The sequence below is a fragment of the Bombina bombina genome, chromosome 2 (assembly GCF_027579735.1).
Source record: "Bombina bombina isolate aBomBom1 chromosome 2, aBomBom1.pri, whole genome shotgun sequence".
Classification (NCBI taxonomy): Eukaryota; Metazoa; Chordata; class Amphibia; order Anura; family Bombinatoridae; genus Bombina; species Bombina bombina.
The window spans coordinates 131,322,584-131,337,482 of NC_069500.1; the positions used below are offsets into that span (position 1 = coordinate 131,322,584).

At 39.5% G+C, this 14,899-nt stretch overlaps 1 protein-coding gene across 1 annotated transcript in view; it reads left to right on the forward strand.

Moving 5' to 3' along the window:
* The window catches only part of PARP8 (poly(ADP-ribose) polymerase family member 8), a 550,091-nt gene that overhangs the window by 463,966 nt on the left and 71,226 nt on the right, over window positions 1–14,899 (forward strand). The window lies entirely within an intron of this gene.

Genomic DNA, 14,899 nt, shown 5'->3' on the forward strand with positions numbered 1-14,899 from the left:
AGTATTTTTTCCCAGTGTTTCTTTGGTTTGGACTGGAATTTTTCTATGATATATATTGATAGCTTTATAGCTTACAAAAATTCACAGCACAATAATGGAGTGTGGAATCTTACAGTAAGGGGCTACAGGAATTACTTTATACGTAATAATAAACATAATTTTCAGAATGTTCTTGTGATATTAGCGTTTCCCCTGCTGGCTGAGCAGACTTTTTCAAGAGATTTAAAGTCAGCTCAGCCGGCAGAGGAAACGCGTCGAGTCAGAGGTGCTTGTACATTTAGTTAGAGAATTTGATTCTCTACAGCTTTGTTTAGGCTATAAATGTTTTGTGAAGTACATTCCATCAGAGGGTGTGACTATTGAGTCAAGCTGGGAATTATACTCAAATACCCATTTTAATTACCTTCTTGTAAGTGCATATATATGCGCATTGGAATTGTCTAATAAATTAATTTTACTACCTTGAATCTAGGTTGCGCTTGTGTTTTGCTTTTCCAGATTGATAGTTTTATGCCTTTCTTACATTATAAATCCCCAAGCCTATCCACTTCTATTGTAGTAAACACTGATTTTATGAACATAATTCTAATCACTTCTGCTCACATATATGCCTTTTTATTATTTTTGTGCCTTCACTGGATATAATTGTTTGAATTTAAAGGCTAGAATATGCACTTAGGAGAGGGGTCTTCCTATTAAGCCAATAAAGTATGTCAACCTATGATCGCTATGTAGAAAAATCACTTGTTTATTTATAGGGTTATATGGTTGCAAGACTTATTAACACATATAATTATAACTGTAAAGCTACAGCAACAATAATTAAAATCTATTTATTTTAGTAGAAATATATTTTTATTTTGTTAAGAATGGGGTGACACACACAATATATATATATATATATATATATATATATATGCATAATAAAATATTACAGTTCTTTTGTTGAACGGTTATCAGTGATCAAATGCAGTTTTCTTTTAAAGGCATATCATGGTATAAAATAACATCATACAGTTTTCACATACAAAGCTTCTGAAAAATACATATTTGGCTTATATAAACTGTCAAATATATTGTGGGGTATTTATCAAGTCGTCAACCGCAAACACGCTGGAATTCCGCAGCGTAATCGTGGCGAGCTTGTTTCGACCTAGTTATCAAGCCCTACAGACTGGCAAAAGTTGAAATCAGTGATGTAACATACGATCCGCCGGTCTCAATCTGACACAGATCAATGCTTACGTCATTACAGATGTTCCAAATACACATTCGGCACTATTTGACACTTTTTCAAAGTTATCAAATAGTTAACCGGTACACTCGCGGCTATTCCTGCCCAGGGTACCTGGTTTTCAATCCGCCACCCTGGAGGCTGTGGATGCCATAGGAATCAATGGGAGTCTGAAAGCAACAAAAGTTTATGTTCGATGCTGCCAGATATCCCATTGATTTCTAGGGTAGAAAACCAGTAACGTTTACACCTAACACCCTAACATAAGCTCCGAGTCTTAACACCCCTAATCTGCTGCCCCACATTGCCGCAACCTACATAAAATTATTAACCCCTATTCTGCTGCTCCCAGACCCTGCTGCAACTAAATAAAGTCATTAACCCCTATTCCGCCACTCCCGGACCCCGCCGCAACCTAAATAAAGTTATTAACCCCTAAACCTCTGGCCTCCCACATCACTACCATTAACTTAACCTATTAACCCCTAAACCGCCAGCCCCCCACATCACCATAAACTAAATTAAGCTATTAACCCCTAAATCCAACAACCCGCTATACTTTACATTAAAATTACAACATCCCTACCTTATAATAAATTTAAACTTACCTGTAGAATTAAAATAAACTATATTAAACTATTAATTAACCTACCCTAACTATTTTACTAAAATTACATTAAACTAGCAATTAAATTAACTATATTACATATTAAAAAACCCTAACCCTACTCAAATTATTTTAATCTACTAAAAATTACTAAATTACCAAAAAAAAATAAACACTAAATTACGAAAAAAACAAACCACATCAAAAATAAAAACAGATTACACATAATCTAATAGCCGTATCAAAATAAAAAAGCCCGCCCAAAATAAAAAACCTTAGCTTACAATAAACTACCAATGGCCCTTAAAAGGGCCTTTTGCAGGGCATTGCTCCAAATAAATCAGCTCTTTTACCTGTAAGAAAAAATACAAACACCCCCCAACAGTAAAACCCACCACCCAACCAACCAACCCCCCCAAATAAAAACCCTATCTAAAAAACCTAAGCTCCTCATTGCCCTGAAAAGGACATTTGTATGGGCATTGCCCTTAACCCCTTAACGACCAAGGACGTGCAGGGTACGTCCTAAAAAAAAAAGGCAGTTAACGCCTGAGGATGTACCCTGCACGTCCTCGGTGTGGAAAGCAGCTGGAAGCGATCCTGCTCGCTTCCAGCTGCTTTCCGGTTATTGCAGTGATGCCTCGATATGGAGGCATCCTGCAATAACTCTAGATGGCCATCCGATGCAGAGAGAGCCACTCTGTGGCCCTCTCTGCACCGGACATCGGTGGCCGGTATCGTTGGTGGGTGGGAGCCGACTTGGGAGGCGGGTGGGCGGCCATCGATGGGCCGGGTAATGTAGAGGGGGCGGGATCGGGGGCGGGGCCGATGGGGGGCGCACACGGGCGCTCGCGAGTGCACTGGGCGGGAGCGGGTGGGAACCGCTACACTACAGAAAAGACTGTGCTAAAAGTGTCAGAAAAAAAGTTTTTATTTAAAAAAAACAAACAAACAATCAAAGGTATCTAGGAGGGGGTGGGGGTTTGTTCTTTGGTGGGCGGGAGCTACACTACAGAAAATGGGGAAAAAATAAAAAAGCAACTGTTTTATTCTAAACTGGGTAATGGCAGACAGCTGCCAGTACCCAAGATGGCGGCCATTAAGGCAGAGGGGGAGGGTTAGAGAGCTATTTGGTGGGGGATCAGTCAGGTTGGGGGCTCCTACACAGCAGCATATGTAAATATGCTTAAAAAACCCCCAAAAAGCCTAAATATATCTTTTATTTTAATACTGGCAGAAATGCTGCCAGTACTTAAGATGGCGGGGACAATTGTGGGGCGGGGGAGGGAAGAGAGCTGTTTGGGAGGGATCAGGGGGTCTGATATTTCAGGTGGGAGGCTGAGCTCTACACTAAAACTAAATTAACCCTGCAAGCTCCCTACAAGCTACCTAATTAACCCCTTCACTGCTAGCCATAATAGACGTGTGATGCACAGCGGCATTTAGTGGCCTTCTAAGTACCAAAAAGCAACGCCAAAGCCATATATGTCTGCTATTTATGAACAAAGGGGATCCCAGAGAAGCATTTACAACAATTTGTGCCATAATTGCACAAGCTGTTTGTAAATGATTTCAGTGAGAAACCAAAAATTGTGAAAAATTTTACTTTTTTTTAATTTGATCGCAATTGGCGGTGAAATGGTGGCATGAAATATACCAAAATTGGCCTAGATCATTACTTGGGGTTGTCTACTACACTACACTAATGCTAAAATTACCCCAAAAAGCTCCCTACATGCTCCCTAATTAACCCCTTTACTGCTGGGCATAATACACGTGTGGTGCACAGTGGCATTTAGCAGCCTTCTAATTACCAAAAAGCAATGCCAAAGCCATATATGTCTGCTATTTCTGAACAAAGGGGATCCCAAAGAAAAATTTACAATCATTTATGACATAATTGCACAAGCTGTTTGTAAATAATTTCAGTGAGAAACCAAACGTTTGTGAAAAAATTTGTGAAAAAGTGAACGATATTTTGTATTTGATCGCATTTGGCGGTGAAATGGTGGCATGAAATATACCAAAATTGGCCTAGATCAATACTTTGGGTTGTCTACTAAAAAAAAATATATACATGCCAATGGATATTCAGGGATTCCTGAAAGATATTAGTGTTCTAATGTAACTAGCGCTAATCTTGAAAAAAAAAAATGGTTTGGAAATAGCAAAGTGCTACTTGTATTTATTGCCCTATAACTTGCAAAAAAAGGAAAGAACATGTAAACATTGGGTATTTCTAAACTCAGGACAAAATTTAGAAACTATTTAGCATGGGTGTTTTTTGGTGGTTGTAGATGTGTAACAGATTTTGGGGGTCAAAGTTAGAAAAAGTGTGTTTTTTTCCATTTTTTTCTCATATTTTATATTTTTTTATAGTAAATGATAAGATATGATGAAAATAATGATAACTTTGGAAAGTCCATTTAATGGCGAGAAAAACGGTATATAATATGTGTGGGTACAGTAAATGAGTAAGAGGAAAATTACAGCTAAACACAAAGACCGCAAAAATGTAAAAGTAGCCTTGGTCCCAAATGGACAGAAAATGGAAAAGTGCTGTGGTCATTAAAGGGTTAAAAGGGCATTTAGCTATTTTACCTGCCCAGATCCTACTTTAAAAATAAAACCCACCCAAAAAAACCTTAAATAAACCTAACACTAACCCCCGACGATCCACTTACAGTTTTTAAAGTTCCGCTTGAAGGATCCATCCAGGCGGCAAGAAGTCTTCATCCGGGAGGCAAGAAGTCTTCATCCGGGCAGCCTCTTCCATCTTCATCCATCCAGTGAAGTCTTCATCCATGTGGACTCTTCTATCTTCATCTATCCAGTGTGGAGCAAGTCCATCCTGAAGACATCTGGCACGGAGCTCCTCTTCAATACGATCGCCTCCGTAAACTGGAACTTGAGATGGCGTCCCTTGCATTCCTATTGGCTGAAAGGTTTCAATCAGCCAATATTATTAGAGCTGCTAAAATCCTATTGGCTGTTCCAATCAGCCAATAGGATTTGAGCAGCTCTCATCCTATTGGCTGTTTCAATCAATTTTTTTGGTAATTTAGTAATTTTTAATATTAGATTTAAATAATTTTAGTAGGGTTAGGTTTTTTTAATATGTAATTTAGTTAATTTAATTGCTAGTTTAATGTAATTGTAGTATAATAGTTAGGGTAGGTTAATTAATTGTTTAAAAATAGTTTATTTTAATTCTACAGGTAAGTTTATATTTATTTTAAGATAGGGATTTGGTAATTTTAATGTAAAGTTAGTGGGTTGTTAGGTTTAGGGGTTAATAGCTTAATTTAGTTTATGGTGATGTGGGGGGGCTGACAGTTTAGGGGTTAATAGGTTTAGTTAATGGTAGTGATGTGGGAGGCCAGAGGTTTAGGGGTTAATATGTTTATTTAGTGGAGGCGGGGTTTGGGAGCGGTGGGATAAGGGTTAAACATTTTAGTATAGTGGCGGCGTTTAGTGACAGGGTATAAAAAAAGTTGGTAAAAAGCCGAATAGCAGCGAGATCGATGACTGTTAGTTAATAACAGTCCGAAGACCCAGGTGTAATAAGCCTACCACTGGTAAGCATGGTATGTTAAAGTTCATGCCCCCTAGTAATCTAAAACATTCTCTCCAGAAGGGTCTGAGCTTAGGACATTCCCACCAAATGTGTACCCACCTGCCCAGTTGTCCACAACCCCTCCAACACAAGGTTGAAGCATCCCTAAAAATCCTGTGAAGATGCACCGGAACCAGATGCAATCTCACCGCTACTTTATAATGTAACTCCCATAATGTAGCACAATGTAGTGTCTTTCTAGCAAATGGCAATTCCCTATTCCATACTTTGGTGTCCACTGCCAGGCCAAGGCCCCTCTCCCATGCTATCTGTGAACTAGAGGAGGCAGAAGCCTGAGCATCAGAAATAATATAATAGTTAAATTATAGCAGGCCCCCTGAACTACGTCCTCTACACCATCTACTTTCCCTGCAGGTCAACCCTCTCTGAGCTCCAACCAGAAATCCCCATTGTCTCAGTAGGCTAAAGAATCTGATAGGCTCAAAATGAAGTTTTGGAGGTATGTCATAATTTCTTATAAATTCCTGTGGATTTATCCATTTCCCTCCAACATATAGATCCCTGACCCGCAAGGGCTCCATGTGGGACCAAAATGATCCATGAATTTCTGGAAGGCTCCACACAACACTTTTAATGGAGTGTGTTGGTGACAGATGAGGAACTACACTCTCAAGGTCTTTGATCCTAGCCCAAAAACTAAAATTACCTGTAGAAATCGGGTGGTCAATTCCAAAAATTTTCCCATAGTATGATGGAATCCCGATCAAATCTGGGAGTTGGATTTTATCCGGTATAAGAGCTGATTCAACATTTTGCCATCTCGGAGGGTCACAGATTTTACACCAACCTAGGATATATACGATAGGATTGAAGATTCATTGTAAAGAATTATATTAGGGAGGGCTAAGACCCCTTGCCTGACCGATTTTTGTAAAATACACCTAGCAGTACTTGGTCTCTTACCTTTCCAGACATATTTAGAGAATATGGGGCCTATCTATCAAGCTCCGAATGGAGCTTGATGCCCCGTGTTTCTGGCGAGCCTGCAGGCTCACCAGAAACAGCAGTTATGAAGCAGTGGTCACAAAGACCGCTGCTCCATAACCTGTCCGCCTGCTCTGAGCACACCACAGCACACCACACTTATCTGTAGGCTAAAGTTCCCTCTTCTGATACTGGCTGTTCCTTCAAGAATTGCGGGCCAGGCCTCAATCCAAATCACCGTCACTCCAAATACCCTTCTTCTCTCTCACAGTTTGATCTAAACAATCGGTCGAGTTGGGTATACCGTAGATCTATCTGAATATGCTACTGTCAGCTAGTGACTTGCTCTAAAAAATACAGAAAAAGGACTGTTAATCTCTGATTCTCTGGAGCTCTCTGTATATGCGTCTGCTCTCGTCCCCAGTTAGCTCCACCCCCATTTTATACAATGCCTAAACAGGACTATCATTTTCTGCAAACATCAGAAAAAAAGTTTGTGTATTACTGCATTGAAGTTATGTATTATTGGTACATTACAAGTTTTTCTGGTTACCATGAGGCCGATTTATCAAGCTTCGTATGGAAATAGAAGCTATGAAGCAGCGGTATAAAGACCGCTGTTCCATAACCTGTCTGCCTGCTCTGAGGCGGCGGACAGAAATTGCCAAAATACGATCGGGTTAATTAACACCCCCTGCTAGCAGCCTATTGGCCGTGAATCTGCAGGGGGCGGTATTGCACTAGCAGTTCACCAGAACTGCTGGTGCAATGATAAATGCTAAGAGCATATGCTGTCAACATCTATTGATGTGCAGCGGACATTATACGCAATATTGGATCATGTCCGCCCACACTACAGGGAGTGCAGAATTATTAGGCAAATGAGTATTTTGACCACATCATCCTCTTTATGCATGTTGTCTTACTCCAAGCTGTATAGGCTCGAAAGCCTACTACCAATTAAGCATATTAGGTGATGTGCATCTCTGTAATGAGAAGGGGTGTGGTCTAATGACATCAACACCCTATATCAGGTGTGCATAATTATTAGGCAACTTCCTTTCCTTTGGCAAAATGGGTCAAAAGAAGGACTTGACAGGCTCAGAAAAGTCAAAAATAGTGAGATATCTTGCAGAGGAATGCAGCACTCTTAAAATTGCAAAGCTTCTGAAGCGTGATCATCGAACAATCAAGCGTTTCATTCAAAATAGTCAACAGGGTCGCAAGAAGCGTGTGGAAAAACCAAGGCGCAAAATAACTGCCCATGAACTGAGAAAAGTCAAGCGTGCAGCTGCCAAGATGCCACTTGCCACCAGTTTGGCCATATTTCAGAGCTGCAACATCACTGGAGTGCCCAAAAGCACAAGGTGTGCAAAAATCAGAGACATGGCCAAGGTAAGAAAGGCTGAAAGACGACCACCACTGAACAAGACACACAAGCTGAAATGCCAAGACTGGGCCAAGAAATATCTCAAGACTGATTTTTCTAAGGTTTTATGGACTGATGAAATGAGAGTGAGTCTTGATGGGCCAGATGGATGGGCCCGTGGCTGGATTGGTAAAGGGCAGAGAGCTCCAGTCCGACTCAGACACCAGCAAGGTGGAGGTGGAGTACTGGTTTGGGCTGGTATCATCAAAGATGAGCTTGTGGGGCCTTTTCGGGTTGAGGATGGAGTCAAGCTCAACTCCCAGTCCTACTGCCAGTTTCTGGAAGACACCTTCTTCAAGCAGTGGTACAGGAAGAAGTCTGCATCCTTCAAGAAAAACATGATTTTCATGCAGGACAATGCTCCATCACACGTGTCCAAGTACTCCACAGGGTGGCTGGCAAGAAAGGGTATAAAAGAAGAAAATCTAATGACATGGCCTCCTTGTTCACCGGATCTGAACCCCATTGAGAACCTGTGGTCCATCATCAAATGTGAGATTTACAAGGAGGGAAAACAGTACACCTCTCTGAACAGTGTCTGGGAGGCTGTGGTTGCTGCTGCACGCAATGTTGATGGTGAACAGATCAAAAACACTGACAGAATCCATGGATGGCAGGCTTTTGAGTGTCCTTGCAAAGAAAGGTGGCTATATTGGTCACTGATTTGTTTTTGAATGTCAGAAATGTATATTTGTGAATGTTGAGATGTTATATTAGTTTCACTGGTAAAAATATATAATTGAAATGGGTATATATTTGTTTTTTGTTAAGTTGCCTAATAATTATGCACAGTAATAGTCACCTGCACACACAGATATCCCCCTAAAATAGCTATAACTAAAAACAAACTAAAAACTACTTCCAAAACTATTCAGCTTTGATATAAATGAGTTTTTTGGGTTCATTGAGAACATGGTTGTTGTTCAATAATAAAATTAATCCTAGAAAATACAACTTGCCTAATAATCCTGCACTCCCTGTATGATAATTTGGCCCCCATGTGTTTCCTGTCTTTACTATAATTACAACTAAGAATCATAAAATTGACTCAGCTTAATTAGCCAACAGAATACTTTTTTTTACATGCAAGTTATTTTTGGATTCCTTTAGCTTATATTTTCATATTTACTATGCTGGATTACTACTGTGCATCAATTTAAAGTTTTAAGATTCAGAAAGAACAGATAATAAAAAAATATACTTCTATTGTTAAATGTACTTTTTTCTCTTGGTATCCTTTGTTGAAATGTATTTCACTATATCGAATCATGTCCGCTCTACATCACGGAATGTAGACATACGCTGTCCGCATTTATCATTGCACAAGCATTTCTGGTAAAATGCTTGTGCAATGCTGCCCCTGCTCACTGGCCGCTAGTTGGGGCTGTCAATCATGCTGATCGTATTGAATAGGGATGATTTCAATCCGCCACCTAAAAGACTGCTGATTCTTAACTTCCATTTCAGGTGAGCCTAAAACTATGGGTTTCCAAATCAGCATTCACTGCTTCATAAATGGAGTCCCATGTCTATATTCCAGTTCCACTCAGAAAATGGCTTATTGCTGCTTTCTGAGTATTTTCAATGTGTACATGATGGGTATATGAGTAAATATAGTGATTAGATTACTAAGCAGTTGCTCATTTGACTTTTTTATATAAAAGTACATGTTTTGTGGTGTTTGCTGTTGAGAACCTGAAATTAATTTTACTTTATTTAATTTTTCTTTCCATTTTAGAGTCTGTTCCGAATGATTTTTTTTTTGTGTGATTTTCAAATTTGTGCCATCCTAATCCACATGGTTTTCTAGTTTTTCTTTTTTCCTTTTTACTGTTAAAATATTTTCAGTGAGAAACCTCACCAACAGTATTTCAATCAATAAGAAAAACATAATTTATGTAAGAACTTACCTGATAAATTCATTTCTTTCATATTAGCAAGAGTCCATGAGCTAGTGACGTATGGGATATACATTCCTACCAGGAGGGGCAAAGTTTCCCAAACCTCAAAATGCCTATAAATACACCCCTCACCACACCCACAAATCAGTTTAACGAATAGCCAAGAAGTGGGGTGATAAGAAAAAAGTGCGAAAGCATAAAAAATAAGGAATTGGAATAATTGTGCTTTATACAAAAAAATCATAACCACCACAAAAAAGGGTGGGCCTCATGGACTCTTGCTAATATGAAAGAAATGAATTTATCAGGTAAGTTCTTACATAAATTATGTTTTCTTTCATGTAATTAGCAAGAGTCCATGAGCTACTGACGTATGGGATAATGACTACCCAAGATGTGGATCTTTCCACGCAAGAGTCACTAGAGAGGGAGGGATAAAATAAAGACAGCCAATTCCGCTGAAAAATAATCCACACCCAAACTTAGTAAAAGTATGCAAAGAAGACCAAGTTGCTGCTTTGCAAATCTGATCAACTGAAGCATCATTCCTAAACGCCCAGGAAGTAGAAACTGACCTAGTAGAATGAGCTGTAATCCTTTGAGGCGGAGTTTTACCCGACTCGACATAAGCATGATGAATTAAAGATTTCAACCAAGATGCCAAAGAAATGGCAGAGGCCTTCTGACCTTTCCTAGAACCAGAAAAGATAAAAAATAGACTAGAAGTCTTTCGGAAATTCTTAGTAGCTTCAACATAATATTTCAAAGCTCTAACTACATCCAAAGAATGCAATGATCTCTCCTTAGAATTCTTAGGATTAGGACACAATGAAGGAACCACAATTTCTCTACTAATGTTGTTAGAATTCACAACCTTAGGTAAAAATTTAAAAGAAGTTCGCAACACTGCCTTATCCTGATGAAAAATCAGAAAAGGAGACTCACAAGAAAGAGCAGATAATTCAGAAACTCGTCTGGCAGAAGAGATGGCCAAAAGGAACAAAACTTTCCAAGAAAGTAATTTGATGTCCAATGAATGCATAGGTTCAAACGGAGGAGCTTGAAGAGCCCCCAGAACCAAATTCAAACTCCAAGGAGAAGAAATTGACTTAATGACAGGTTTTATACGAACCAAAGCTTGTACAAAATAATGAATATCAGGAAGATTAGCAATCTTTCTGTGAAAAAGAATAGAAAGAGCAGAGATTTGTCCTTTCAAGGAACTTGCAGACAAACCTTTATCCAAACCATCCTGAAGAAACTGTAAAATTCTCGGAATTCTAAAAGAATGCCAGGAAAAATGATGAGAAAGACACCAAGAAATATAAGTCTTCCAGACTCTATAATATATCTCCCTAGATACAGATTTACGAGCCTGTAACATAGTATTAATGACAGAGTCAGAGAAACCTCTTTGACTAAGAATCAAGCGTTCAATCTCCATACCTTTAAATTTAAGGATTTGAGATCCTGATGGAAAAAAGGACCTTGCGACAAAAGGTCTGGTCCTAATGGAAGAGTCCACGGTTGGCAAGAGGCCATCCGGACAAGATCCGCATACCAAAACCTGTGAGGCCATGCTGGAGCTACCAGCAGAACAAACGAGCATTCCTTCAGAATCTTGGAGATTACTCTTGGAAGAAGAACTAAAGGCGGAAAGATATAGGCAGGATGATACTTCCAAGGAAGTGACAATGCATCCACTGCTTCCGCTTGAGGATCCCTGGATCTGGACAGATACCTGGGAAGTTTCTTGTTTAGATGAGAGGCCATCAGATCTATTTCTGGAAGTCCCCACATTTGAACAATCTGAAGAAAAACCTCTGGGTGAAGAGACCATTCGCCCGGATGTAACGTTTGGCGGCTGAGATAATCCGCTTCCCAATTGTCTATACCTGGGATATGAACCGCAGAAACTAGACAGGAGCTGGATTCCGCCCATACCAGAATTCGAGATACTTCCTTCATAGCCAGAGGACTGTGAGTCCCTCCTTGATGATTGATGTATGCCACAGCTGTGACATTGTCTGTCTGAAAACAAATGAACGATTCTCTCTTTAGAAGAGGCCATGACTGAAGAGCTCTGAAAATTGCACGGAGTTCCAAAATATTGATTGGTAATCTCACCTCCTGAGATTCCCAAACCCCTTGTGCTGTCAGAGACCCCCATACAGCTCCCCAACCTGTCAGACTTGCATCTGTTGAAATTACAGTCCAGGTCAGAAGAACAAAAGAAGCCCCCTGAACTAAACAATGGTGATCTGTCCACCACCTCAGAGAGTGTCGTACAATCGGTGTTAAAGATATTAATTGAGATATCTTTGTGTAATCCCTGCACCACTGGTTCAGCATACAGAGCTGAAGAGGTCGCATGTGAAAACGAGCAAAGGGGATCGCGTCCGATGCTGCAGTCATAAGACCTAGAATTTCCATGCATAAAGCTACCGAAGGGAATGATCGTGACTGAAGGTTTCGACAAGCTGATATCAATTTTAGACGTCTCTTGTCCGTTAGTGACAGAGTCATGGACACTGAATCTATCTGGAAACCTAAAAAGGTTACCCTTGTCTGAGGAATCAATGAACTTTTGGGTAAATTGATCCTCGAACCATGATCTTGAAGAAACAATACAAGTTGATTCGTATGAGATTCTGCTAAATGTGAAGACTGAGCAAGTACCAAGATATCGTCCAAATAAGGAAATACCACAATACCCTGTTCTCTGATTACAGACAGAAGGGCACCGAGAACCTTTGTAAAAATTCTTGGAGCTGTAGCTAGGCCAAACGGCAGAGCCACAAACTGGTAATGCTTGTCTAGGAAAGAGAATCTCAGAAACTGAAAGTGATCTGGATGAATCGGAATATGCAGATATGCATCCTGTAAATCTATTGTGGACATATAATGCTCTTGCTGAACAAAAGGCAGGATAGTCCTTATAGTTACCATTTTGAATGTTGGTATCCTTACATAACGATTCAATATTTTTAGATCCAGAACTGGTCTGAAGGAATTCTCCTTCTTTGGTACAATGAAGAGATTTGAATAAAACCCCAGTCCCTGTTCCAGAACTGGAACTGGCATAATTACTCCAGCCAACTCTAGATCTGAAACACATTTCAGAAATGCTTGAGCCTTCGCTGGGTTTACTGGGACACGGGAAAGAAAAAATCTCTTTGCAGGAGGCCTTATCTTCAAGCCAATTCTGTACCCTTCTGAAACAATGTTCTGAATCCAAAGATTGTGAACGGAATTGATCCAAATTTCTTTGAAAAAACGTAATCTGCCCCCTACCAGCTGAGCTGGAATGAGGGCCGCACCTTCATGTGGACTTGGGAGCTGGCTTTGGTTTTCTAAAAGGCTTGGATTTATTCCAGACTGGAGATGGTTTCCAAACTGATACCGCTCCTGAGGATGAAGGATCAGGCTTCTGTTCCTTGTTGTGACGAAAGGAACGAAAACGATTATTAGACCTAAATTTACCTTTAGATTTTTTATCCTGTGGTAAAAAAGTTCCTTTCCCTCCAGTAACAGTTGAGATAATAGAATCCAACTGAGAACCAAATAATTTATTACCCTGGAAAGAAAGGGAAAGCAGAGTAGACTTAGAAGACATATTAGCATTCCAAGTTTTAAGCCATAAAGCTCTTCTAGCTAAGATAGCTAGAGACATATACCTGACATCAACTCTAATGATATCAAAGATGGCATCACAAATAAAATTATTAGCATGTTGAAGAAGAATAATAATGCTATGAGAATTATGATCTGTTACTTGTTGCGCTAAAGCTTCTAACCAAAAAGTTGAAGCTGCAGCAACATCCGCTAAAGATATAGCAGGTCTAAGAAGATTACCTGAACACAAGTAAGCTTTTCTTAGAAAGGATTCAATTTTCCTATCTAAAGGATCCTTAAGGGAAGTACCATCTGCCGTAGGAATAGTAGTACGCTTAGCAAGAGTAGAGACAGCCCCATCAACCTTAGGGATTTTGTCCCAAAACTCTAATCTGTCAGATGGCACAGGATATAATTGCTTAAAACGTTTAGAAGGAGTAAAAGAATTACCCAAATTATTCCATTCCCCGGAAATTACTTCAGAAATAGCACCAGGGACAGGAAATACTTCTGGAATAACTACAGGAGATTTAAAAACCTTATCTAAACATTTAGATTTAGTATCAAGAGGACTAGAATCCTCAATTTCTAATACAATTAGGACTTCTTTGAGTAAAGAACGAATAAATTCCATTTTAAATAAATATGAAGATTTATCAGCATCAACCTATGACACAGAATCCTCTGAATCAGAAGAACCAATATCAGTATCAGAATGATGATGTTCATTTAAAAATTCATCTGAAAAATGAGAAGTTTTAAAAGACTTTTTACGTTTACTAGAAGGAGGAATAACAGACATAGCCTTCTTAATGGATTTAGAAACAAAATCTCTTATGTTATCAGGAACACTCTGAATATTAGATGTTGATGGAACAGCAACAGGTAATGTAACAGTACTAAAGGAAATTTTATCTGCATTAACAAGTTTGTCATGACAAACAGTACAAACAACAGCTGGAGGAACAGATACCAAAAGTTTACAGCAGATACACTTAGCTTTGGTAGCTCCAGCACCCGGCAGCGATTTTCCAGAAGTATCTTCTGACTCAGCTTCAACGTGGGACATCTTGCAATATGTAATAGAAAAAACAACATATAAAGCAAAATTGATCAAATTCCTTAAATGACAGTTTCAGGAATGGGAAAAAAAATGCCAGTGGATAAGCTTCTAGCAACCAGAAGCAAAAATCAATGAGACTTAAATAATGTGGAGACAAAAGTGACGCCCATATTTTTTCGCGCCAAAAAAGACGCCCACATTATTTGGCGCCTAAATGCTTTTGGCGCCAAAAATGACGCCACATCCGGAACGCCGACACTTTTGGTGCAAAAGAACGTCAAAAATGACGCAACTTCCGGCGACACGTATGACGCCGGAAACAGAAAATAATTTTTGCGCCAAAAAAGTCTGCGCCAAGAATGACGCAATAAAATGAAGCATTTTCAGCCCCCCCGCGAGCCTAACAGCCCACAGGGAAAGTCAAATTTTTAAGGTAAGAAAAAAATGAATTATTCATATGCATTATCCCAAATATGAAACTGACTGTCT